Here is an 11,654-nt window from a genome sequence, read left to right on the forward strand (position 1 = left end):
CTCAACGTCACTTCCCCCGAGGCGGAGCCAAGCGGCGATAGGCATTTGCACGGAGTGTGGTGTGGTGGTGTATTTGTAAAACGTTAATTTCCAAAATCATGTCATTTTAATCAGCTGTTTCCAGTTTTTAAATTTTTGCAGCATCGTATGGAAACATTGATAATAACTATTCAATGCAAAAGAACTCAATACATATAGAACAATACAACACAACTAGTCTCTTCAAATCACAGTGGCCGCAGTGACCATAATATAAACTCAGATTAATCTCGTTTTTTGCCAATGGTCTATTCCCTGTGATTTGTGTAATGTGTTGCACGTTTATTATGGTAACTTGTCACATGAGTGGGGCGCGGTAAAAGCGAGGGGAAGCATTCATCTATTCTTGTTTTTTTGTGTGTGCCCGTTTGTAGCTTGCAACGTTTTTTCACTGATATAACGCTGAACAGTGTTCAGTTTACACTTGCGAATGTTTAGTTTCATCGCTTCGAAAGCGTATATTTGCTCATTGCTAATGAAGGATGCGACTTTTGGAGCAGTCATTGCAGCTGGGGGCGCGTCCTGCAATTGTAACAGTCGCAGGCTAGCGGCAATCGTTTTGTTTTGGTTTTGTATTGCCGCCACATTTCTGTCAGCGAGTTATGCGAGATGAACCACTAAGCATTTGGATCTGTCAGTGCAATTAAGAGTACACAGCCTGGAGAAGCTTGTGGCAAGTAATGATCTTTTTGATTCATGTTGTGGGTTTGGACTTGAAACGGTTTTAAAACGGTCAGTACTTCTTGTTCAACTGGTGGACTGAAAAGCTGTATGGTTGTGTTTGCCTGCGTTCAACAATTTGGTTCTGTTGAAAGGATAATTGAACAGCCGTCTTCAGGTCATGCCACAGCATTTCATTTGGGTTAAGGTCTGAATTCTGACTTTGCCATTCCAAAACATGAACTTTCGTCTTTTTAAACCATTCTCTTGTTGTTTACTCGTGATTCAGATCATTGTCTTGTTGCATCTTCCAACTTCTATTAAGCTTGAGACAGACCGCTACGCTACACTGACATTCTCCTGTAAAATGTCTTGATACAATTTTGAATTCATTGTTCCCTCAATGATTGCAAGCTGCCTAGGCTCTGAGGCAGCAATGCAGCCCTAAACCATGATGGTTCTTCCATCATCCTTCATAGCTGAGATGAGGTTTTGGTGTTAGTGTGCCCAGACATAGCATTGTGCATTTTTACCAAGAAGTTCAACTTTTGACTCATCTGTCTACTGAACATTGTCCTAGAAGCCTTGTAGAACATCCAGGTGGTCTTTTGCTAACTTGAGATGTGCAGCAATGTTTGTTTCTTTGTTTTTGGAGAGCAGTGGTTTCCTCCCATGAACGCCATTGTTGTTCAGTGTGTTTTATTCTGCAGGTCTTTTGCTGTTACCCTTGTTTTTTTCCACCTCTTTTAGCATTGCAAGTTGTCCTCTTGATGTGATCTTTGCAGGATGCACACTCCTAAGGAGAGGAGCAACAATACTAAATTTCCTCCATTTGGAGACAATTTCTTACCATGGACTTATGAACACTCAGGTGTTTAGAAATGCTTTTGTAGCCTTTTCCAGCTTCATACATCTCTACAATTCCTCTAAGGTCCTCTGAAAGTTGTTTCAATTGATGCATGGTGCACATAAACAGTTCTTGAGAGCAGGCTCTGTCAGTAACCGGGCATCTCTGCAATCCACACCTCCAATCTCATCTCATTGATTGGAACACCCAACTTTTGTAGAAGGCATTACCCAAGAAGTTCACTTACTTCTTTGAATCTAGACTGTGATTGTTTAAATAGTGTAGTTGGTATTGACAAGTACAATTGTTTGTGTGTTATTAGTTCAGACAGATTGTGTTTGTCCATGATTGTAACTTGAAGAATAGACCACACTTAATGAGTAATGCAGAAAACTAGATAATTGCAAAGGGTTCAATTTTCTTCTTGCAACTGTACTATATCCTGACTCCCATGTTCAATTGAGTGGAGTTTACTTACCGCAAAATTGTGTACTTCCTACTTCACACACAGTGAGAGCAGTACATCTATTTGGGCAATTAAGCTTGCTGCATCGTTAAATTAGATCATGATCTCAACTCCACTTTTTTGCTTGTATCCCTTGCTCCCAAATTCCCTCAACCCTTAACAGCTATCACAGTAAGGAGTTTCCACGATTCACTTTGAAATTCATAGAATTATAGAAATGTATAGAACTGCAACTAGCCCTGTCAACCCACCTCATCCATGCTAACTTTGATGCTAATGCTCATCCTATTTGCCTGCATTAGGCCATTGTCCCCCTACCCTTCCCTACACATGTATTTGTTCAAATACCTTTTATACATAGTAAATTTTATATGCTTCCATCAACATCTCTGGCAGCTAACAGAAGATATTCACCACCCTCTAAGAAACTTCTATCTCTCACCTTAAACTCGTGCCCTTTATTTCTAGATTCCCTGTCCAGGAAAAATGCTTTTATGCCTCTCATAACCTCTAAGTTTACCTCTCTGACACCCATGTTCAAATGAGAATAAATTCACTTTCTCCTTGTAACTACAGCTCTTCATTCCAGTTAACATCCTGATGAATCTCTTCTGCACCTCCTAAAACTCTTTATTTTTCCTGTGGTGTGGCAGCCAAAACACTGCATGATACTCCATGTGGCCTAACTGCAATACTTTATACGATTGGAGCTTGACATCCCTTCATGTGTAATTCATTCTGTATAATGACCCTCATTTTAGATTTGAGGATAAACATTGCATCAGCATTGACCATTAAGCCACATGCCAGCCCAATCTGTTCAACTGTCCCATATAAAGTAGCATTTCAGAAATCAACTTTATAAACCTGTGAATTCTCTCCAAAGTTAAATTTCCCTCAAATAGTCTTTATTATACACTTTACTCCAGGCATTCCCCCACCTTATCTTGAGGCATGGCATTAGATATTTAGAATCATAAGGGACATAGTGTAGCGGTGTGCTACATGCAGCGCTAAAATTACGACACGGAGTCGGTAACTGCAGTCGAAGGAAAAAACTTTATTCGAAAACTTCAGCCTCACTTTTAAGCCTCTGTCAACCAGCCCCCCATGGCGAAGAGGCTCCAAAGCTCTGTGCTCGCAAACCCCCGTAGGCTATCTAATTGTGAGTCGGTTCGGATACGCTAGGAAATGAGTCGCCACATAACCCCCCCCCCCAGAACCGGCGATACACCCCCCAATGTCCACAGTCTGGGCCAGAACCTGCTTGGGAGGTCGGCCTCTGCGCCGAGGCGCCGGAAACTCGGCCAGTTGCGCCAGGTCCACATGGGCCGGCTTGAGGCGGTCCACCGTGAAAACCTCCTCCTTCCCCCCAACGTCCAGCACGAACGTGGACCCGTTGTTCCGGAGCACCATAAACGGCCCCTCGTATGGCCGCTGCAGCGGTGGCCGATGCCCGCCCCTTCGTACAAACACAAACTTACAGTTCTGTAGGTCTTTGGGTACGCAGGTCGGGTGCCGCCCATGCTGTGAAGTGGGTATGGGGGCCAGGTTACCGAGCTTCTCGCGAAGTCTGCCCAGGACTGCTGCGGGTTCTTCCTCTTGCCCCCTTGGGGCTGGTAGGAACTCCCCGGGGACGACCAGGGGCGTGCCGTATACCAACTCGACCGACGAGGCGTGCAGGTCATCCTTGGGCGCTGTGCGGATGCCGAGTAGGACCCAGGGAAGCTCGTCCGCCCAGTTGGCTCCTCGCAGGCGGGCCATGAGGGCCAACTTCAGGTGACGGTGGAAACGCTCCACTAGCCCGTTCGATTGTGGGTGGTAGGCAGTTGTGTGGTGCAGCTGAGTCCCCAAAAGGCTGGCCTTAGCTGACCACAGGCTGGAGGTGAACTGGGCGCCTCTGTCGGAGGTAATGTGGGCTGGTACACCAAAGCGAGATATCCAGGTGGCGATCAGGGCTCGGGCGCAAGATTCGGAGGTGGTGTCGGTGAGCGGGACCGCCTCTGGCCATCTTGTGAACCGGTCCACGATAGTCAGGAGGTAACGCGCTCCGCGCGACACTGGCAGGGGGCCCACGATATCCACATGAATGTGGTCGAAACGCCGGTGGGCGGGATGGAACTGCTGCGGTGGGGCTTTGGTGTGCCGCTGCACCTTGGCCGTCTGGCAGTGCATGCACGTTCTGGCCCATTCACTGACCTGTTTGCGGAGTCCGTGCCAAACGAACCTGCTGGAAACCATCCGGACAGTTGTCCGGATGGAGGGATGTGCCAAGTTATGAATGGAGTCGAAAACGCGGCGCCGCCATGCTGTTGGGACGACCGGACGGGGCTGGCCGGTGGCGACGTCACAGAGTAGGGTCCTCTCACCCGGGCCCACGGGGAGGTCCTGGAGCTGCAGACCGGAGACTGCGGTCCTGTAACTCGGAATCTCCTCACCCGCCTGCTGTGCCTCTGCCAGCGCCTCAAAGTCTACCCCTTGGGAAAGGGCATGAACGGTAGGGCAAGAGAGCGCATCTGCCACGACATTGTCCTTACCCGAGACGTGCCGGACATCCGTTGTGTATTCAGAGATGTAGGACAGGTGGCGTTGCTGGCGGGATGACCAGGGGTCGGATGCTTTCGTAAACGCAAAGGTAAGCGGTTTGTGGTCCGTGAACGCGGTGAAGGGCCGACCTTCTAGGAAGTACCTGAAATGCCGGATTGCCAGGTAGAGCGCCAACAGTTCCCGGTCGAAAGCATTGTACTTAAGCTCGGGTGGTCGCAGGTATTTGCTGAAAAACGCCAGGGGTTGCCAGCGACCTGCGATGAGTTGCTCCAGCACCCCACCGACTGCCGTGTTGGATGCGTCCACTGTGAGGGCGGTAGGGGTGTCCATTCTGGGATGTACTAGCATTGCAGCGTCCGCCAAAGCTTCCTTCGTTTGAACGAAAGCGGCGGCGGACTCCTCGTCCCAGGTAATGTCCATGCTCGGACCCGACATCAGGGCGAACAGGGGGCGCATGATCCGGGCAGCTGAAGGGAGGAAGCGGCGGTAGAAATTGACCATACCTACGAATTCCTGAAGGCCTTTGATCGTGGTGGGTCGGGGGAAGTGGCGGACCTCATCTACCTTAGCGGGCAGAGGGGTTGCCCCGTCTTTAGTAATTCTGTGGCCCAGGAAGTCAATGGTATCGAGTCCGAACTGGCATTTGGCAGGGTTGATTGTAAGACCGTACTCACTCAGTCGGGCGCAGAGTTGACGGAGGTGGGACAGATGCTCCTGACGACTGCCGCTGGCTATGAGGATGTCATCCAAATAGATGAACGCGAAGTCCAGGTCCCGTCCCACCGCGTCCATTAACCGCTGGAACGTCTGTGCGGCATTCTTCAGGCCGAACGGCATGCGGAGGAACTCGAAAAGGCCGAATGGGGTGATGAGAGCCGTTTTGGGGACGTCGTCAGGATGCATCGGGATTTGATGGTATCCCCGGACGAGATCTACCTTGGAGAAGATCCGTGCGCCGTGCAGGTTTGCCGCAAAGTCTTGAATTTGTGGCACAGGGTAGCGGTCCGGTGTGGTAGCCTCGTTCAGCCTGCGGTAGTCGCCGCACGGTCTCCAGCCCCCCGTCGCTTTGGGCACCATGTGCAGGGGGGAAGCCCATGGGCTGTCGGACCGCCGGATGATCCCCAATTCCTCCATCCTCTGGAACTCCTCCTTCTCCAGTCAGAGCTTGTCCGGGGGAAGCCGCCGAGCACGGGCATGGAGGGGTGGTCCCTGGGTGGGGATGTGGTGCTGTACGCCGTGCCTGGGCATGGCTGCTGTGAACTGCGGTGCCAGAACCGATGGGAACTCCGCCAGGACCCTGGTGAAGTCATTGTCGGACAGCGTGATGGAGCCGAGGTGAGGGGCCGGCAACTGGGCTGCACCCAGGGAGAACGTCTGAAAGGTCTCGGCGTGTACCAGTCTCTTCCTGGGCAGGTCGACCAGCAGGCTGTGAGCCCGCAAAAAATCCGCACCCAGAAGCGGTTGGGCTACGGCGGCCAGTGTGAAGTCCCACGTGAACTGGCTGGAGCCAAACAGTAGCTGCACCTGGCGGGTGCCATAGGTCCTTACGGTGCTGCCATTCACGGCCCTCAGGGGGGGACCCGGTGCCCTGCTGCGGGTGTCGTAACTCGTCGGAGGTAAAACGCTGATCTCAGCCCCAGTATCGACCAAAAACCGGCGTCCCGACCTTCTATCCCACACATACAGGAGGCTATCCCGATGGCCAGCCGCCGTAGCCATCAGCGGCGGCTGGCCCTGGCGTTTCCCGGGAACTCGCAGGGCGGGCGATAACGGCGGGCTTCTGCACCCCACCGCTGGTGGTAGAAGCACCAGTGTTCATTGGGCCGGGGGCTCTGCGGCCGGGCCTGGACTGGTTTGCTGCCGGGAGCGGGGCTGGGAGATCCGTGCGATGGACGCCCCGCTCACCTTTTTGGCGTTCCACAGCAAGTCCGCCCGGGCTGCCACCTTCCGGGGGGTCACTGAAATCCGCGTCGGACAGCAGCAGGCGGATGTCCTCGGGCAGCTGCTCCAGGAATGCCTGCTCAAACATGAGGCAGGGTGTGTGTCCGTCGGCGAGAGACAACATCTCATTCATTAAAGCTGATGGAGGTCTGTCTCCCAAGCCATCCAGGTGCAGTAAACGGGCAGCCCGCTCGCGCCGTGAGAGTCCGAAAGTCCTGAGGAGCAGGGCTTTGAATTCCGTGTACTTGCCGTCTGCCGGGGGCGACTATACGAACTCCGCGACCTGGGCCGCTGTGTCCTGGTCGAGGGAGCTCACCACGTAGTAGTAGCGGGTGTCTTCTGAGGTGATCCAGTGAACGTGGAATTGGGCTTCGGCTTGCTGGAACCATAGGTCCGGGCGCTGTGTCCAGAAACCTGGCAGTTTCAACGAAACCGCATGCGTTTACACATCATGAAATTATCTCTGACCCACAGGGTAGATTTTTGTTGATAACTGGCTTACTCTTCCATCGGAAAGTTGTTCTAGTTAATATTTATGCTCCAAACTTTGATTGTCCTGAATTTTTTAAACGTTTATTTACCTCTCTTCCTAATCTAAATGAATATATGTTGATAATGGGTGGAGATTTTAATTGTTGTTTGAATCCTTCGATGGATAGATCTAAACCTATTCGCACTCTTCCGAATAGATCAGCCCTACTTATTAATTCATTTTTGGTTGACTCGGGAATTACAGAAATATGGCGGTTTTTGAACCCTAAAGATAAAGAATTTTCATTTTTTTCACATGTATATCATAGCTATTCTAGAATTGACTATTTTCTTATTGATCATCGGTTATTAACAGATGTTATTGATTGTAAATATGATTCTATTACTATTTCGGATCATGCACCTTTGAAGTTATCTATTAAGATTTCGGACTATTCCAATAACACCAGATCTTGGAGACTTAACGCTACTTTGCTTCAAGACCCAGAATTTATTACTTATATAAAACAGCAAATTGACTTGTTCTTTTCTACAAACTGTACTGAAGAAATCGACAGAGGAATACTTTGGGACTCTTTTAAGGCTTTTATTCGTGGTCAAATTATCTCATATTCTGCTGGTAAAAGAAAACAAAGATATTTAGATATTGCTTTATTGGTGGATAAAATCAAGGAAATTGATAAGATTTATTCCGTGACTCCTACCAAAGAACTTTATAAGAAGAGAGTTGAGCTTCAAATGGAACATAGTTTACTATTATCTTCTTCAATTGAAAATCAATTAATTAGGACCAGGGCTCAATTTTATATTCATAGTGACCGTACTGGTAAACTGTTAGCTAATCAATTAAAGGCTATCTCGACTAAGCGACAAATTATTAAAATTCGCAAATCAGACGGTAATTTAACTACTGATCATAAAGAAATTAATAATACCTTTCAAGATTTTTATAAATCTTTATATCATTCAGAATTTGATGGTGACCAGTCCATGATAGATAATTTTTTTAACAATTTGAATATTCCTAAACTGACTGATGAAGACCATAGTCTGTTAGATGCTCCTATTTCTATGGTGGAAATAGGAGAGGCTATTTCATCAATGAACTCAGGGAAAGCTCCTGGTCCTGATGGTTATATAGTAGAATTTTTTAAAACTTTTTCTTCTTTGCTTTCTCCTTGGTTATGTGAAATTTTTAATGATGCGTTTGCTAAGAAGAGATTACCTCAATCTTTTTATGAAGCTAATATTTCTCTAATTCTTAAAAAAGATAAAGATCCTACTTTATGTACATCTTATCGCCCTATATCACTATTAAATGTAGATTCTAAGATTCTTACAAAAATTTTAGCTATTAGATTAGAAAAAGTACTGTCTCAGATTATTTCAGAAGATCAAACTGGTTTTATGAGGAATCGGTATTCCTTTTTTAATGTTAGAAAATTGATTAATATAATTCATACTTCACCACCCACAATCCCAGAATGTGTTATTTCATTAGATGCTGAAAAAGCTTTTGATAGAGTTGAATGGATATATTTATTTAATACATTGAGAAATTTTAATTTTAGTCCTAACTTTATATCATGGATTAAATTAATATATCATAAACCTGTTGCTTCTGTTTTTACGAATAACCACAGATCCTCTTTTTTTCAATTATCTCGTGGTACGAGACAAGGCTGTCCCTTAAGTCCTTTATTATTTAATATTGCATTAGAACCTTTAGCTATTGCTATTCGTGAATCTCCTAATATTTTTGGTATTACCCGTAATGAGAAGTTATATAAATTATCTCTTTATGCTGATGATTTGCTGTTATATATTTCTGACCCTGATAGGTCTATTCCTGCTATTTTATCCTTGTTGGTTCAATTTGGTACTTTTTCTGGTTATAAACTAAATTTGGATAAGAGTGAATTATTTCCTTTAAATGCACAAACTTTATTGACTGATAGGATACCATTTAAAGTTGTTACTGATAACTTCACCTATCTAGGTATAAAAATTACCAAGAAATATAGATTTATTTAGACTGAATTTTTTACCTATGCTTCATCAAATTCATCAACTTACTACAAGATGGTCTCCTTTGTTTTTATCATTAATTGGTCGGATTAATGCTATTAAAATGATGATTTTACCGAAATTTTTATATTTATTTCAAGCCCTACCAGTTTTTATTCCTAAATCTTTTTTTGATAACATTGATTCAAAAATTTCCTCATTTGTGTGGCAAAATAAAAACCCTAGGTTAAGTAAAAAGCAATTACAAAAATCAAAAAAAGATGGTGGTTTAGCTTTACCTAATTTTAGATTTTATTATTGGGCAAATAATATTCGTAATTTATTGTATTGGAAACTAGATTTGGATTCACCACTGTGCCCACAGTGGGTAAATTTGGAATGTAATGAGGTAAAGGGATATTCTCTATTCTCTGTTCTTGGTTCTTGTCTTCCTGCGGATTTAGTTAAATTTAATAAACAAATATTTAATCCTGTTATTAAACATACATTACGAATTTGGTTTCAATTTCGTAAGTTTTTTATTTTGAAAAACTTTGTTCTTGATAGCCCTATCTTATTTAATTTCTTTTTCAAACCCTCCTGGACAGATCAAGCTTTTAACATATGGAAAAGGAAAGGTATAAAATGTTTCCGTGATCTCTTTTTTGAAGATACTTTGATGTCATTTGATCAACTTTCCAATAAATTTGAATTACCTAAATCTAATTTTTTCAGATATTTACAAATTAGAAATTTTTTACATAAAGTTTTACCATCTTTTCCTAATTCAACTTTGGTGGACATTACAGATTTGATCTTTACCTTAAATCCTTGTCAGAAGGGATTAGTAGCTTTTATTTATAATATGATTATGAAGATACAACCAGAAATATCAGTTAGAATTAAACAAGAATGTGAAAAAGAACTTCAATATAACATATCAACAGATAAATGGGAAAAAATTTTGCAAATGGTTAATTCTTCTTCTATATGTGCTAAACATGCTTTAATACAATTTAAAATTGTACATAGAGCTCATATGTCTAAAGATAAACTTGCTCGATTCTATTCTCATATTAACCCTCTATGTGACAGATGTCATTCAGAAGTGGCCTCATTGACCCATATGTTTTGGTCATGTCCCACTTTACATAATTATTGGAAGGACATATTTACTACTATTTCCTCAATTTGGAATATAGATTTACAACCTCATTTTATTACTGCAATTTTTGGTATACCAAATGAAGATGGTAATCAGTTTTCCCCTTCAATCAGACGAATGATTGCTTTTGTAACATTAATGGCCAGAAGGTCTATATTACAAAATTGGAAAGAAGTAAATCCTCCTACTACATTTCAATGGCTTTCTCAAACTATTTCTTATCTGAGTTTGGAAAAAATTAGAAGCACTATTTTTGACTCATCAATTAAATTTGAAGAAACTTGGAGACCGTTTATTCGACATTTTCATATGAATTAATTTGGCCTTTTCCAGACCTTTCTGCTTATTCATGTTCAGGTATGGAGTTCCGGAGTTCTTTGACACTATCTTATACTTGTAAACTGTTATTATTGCCCATGTTAGTTTAGTTTAGTGTTTTATTTTTTTTTAATATATATTTTTTTTCACATATTTTTAATTTTTTTTTCTTTTTTTAATGGTTATTTTTGTTTTTTTTCATATAATCATGTGGACTTGATTGATTAAGGTATTTTCTTTTGTTGATGTTTAGTAGGATATTATTATCTTATTATCAATGTGATTTCAAGTCTATTGTATTCATAATTTACTTATTACTATGTTATTTTTTTTGTGTATATATGAAAATCAATAAAAAGATTGAAAAAGAAAGAAAGAAAGAAACCGCATGAACAGAGGCGGCGTCGGTCATTTCTGGTCCAAAAATCGTTTGGACCGTCGGGGTCACCAATTGTAGCGGTGTGCTACACGCAGCGCTAAAATTACGACACGGAGTCCGTAACTGCAGTCGAAGGAAAAAACTTTATTCGAAAACTTCAGCCTCACTTTTAAGCCTCTGTCAACCGGCCCCCCATGGCGAAGAGGCTCCAAAGCTCTGTGCTCGCAAACCCCCGTAGGCTATCTAATTGTGAGTCGGTTCGGATATGCTAGGAAATGAGTCGCCACAATAGTTAGATTCTACCTGTATTGTGCACTATAGGTTGATACAGTGGTATTGCAAAACTGAATGCATACAAAATGGTGCTGGGAAATCTGTTGCTATGCATTCTTCCAGATTATGGCAATCAGGTAATTACCTTATCCGTTTAAATTAACTGATTCTTCTTTGCTTTAACACGTGCATCAAAATTGAGTGAGAAGTGCAGGTAAATTAAACATATTAAACTGTCTATTTTTTGTTTGACCTTTGGTCTTATTTTTATGTTTGTATCACAGTGCAATCCTTTTTCACACAAGATTTGAGTTTTTTTTTAAAGTAGTGTTCTAGCATTCAATAAGACCATGGTGCTTTTGATTATTAGTTTGATTTCTTATTTTCTTACTCATTCCTATACCCCACAAATCCTTTATAAATCCAAAATTATATGTAGAATATACCTATTTGATGTTTGTTGCTCTCGGGGATAGGAAATTCTATCTCCTCCACTTCAGTCTCAAGGATTTAACTCCTT

Source organism: Hypanus sabinus, chromosome 6 (assembly GCF_030144855.1).
Source record: "Hypanus sabinus isolate sHypSab1 chromosome 6, sHypSab1.hap1, whole genome shotgun sequence".
Lineage (NCBI taxonomy): Eukaryota > Metazoa > Chordata > Chondrichthyes > Myliobatiformes > Dasyatidae > Hypanus > Hypanus sabinus.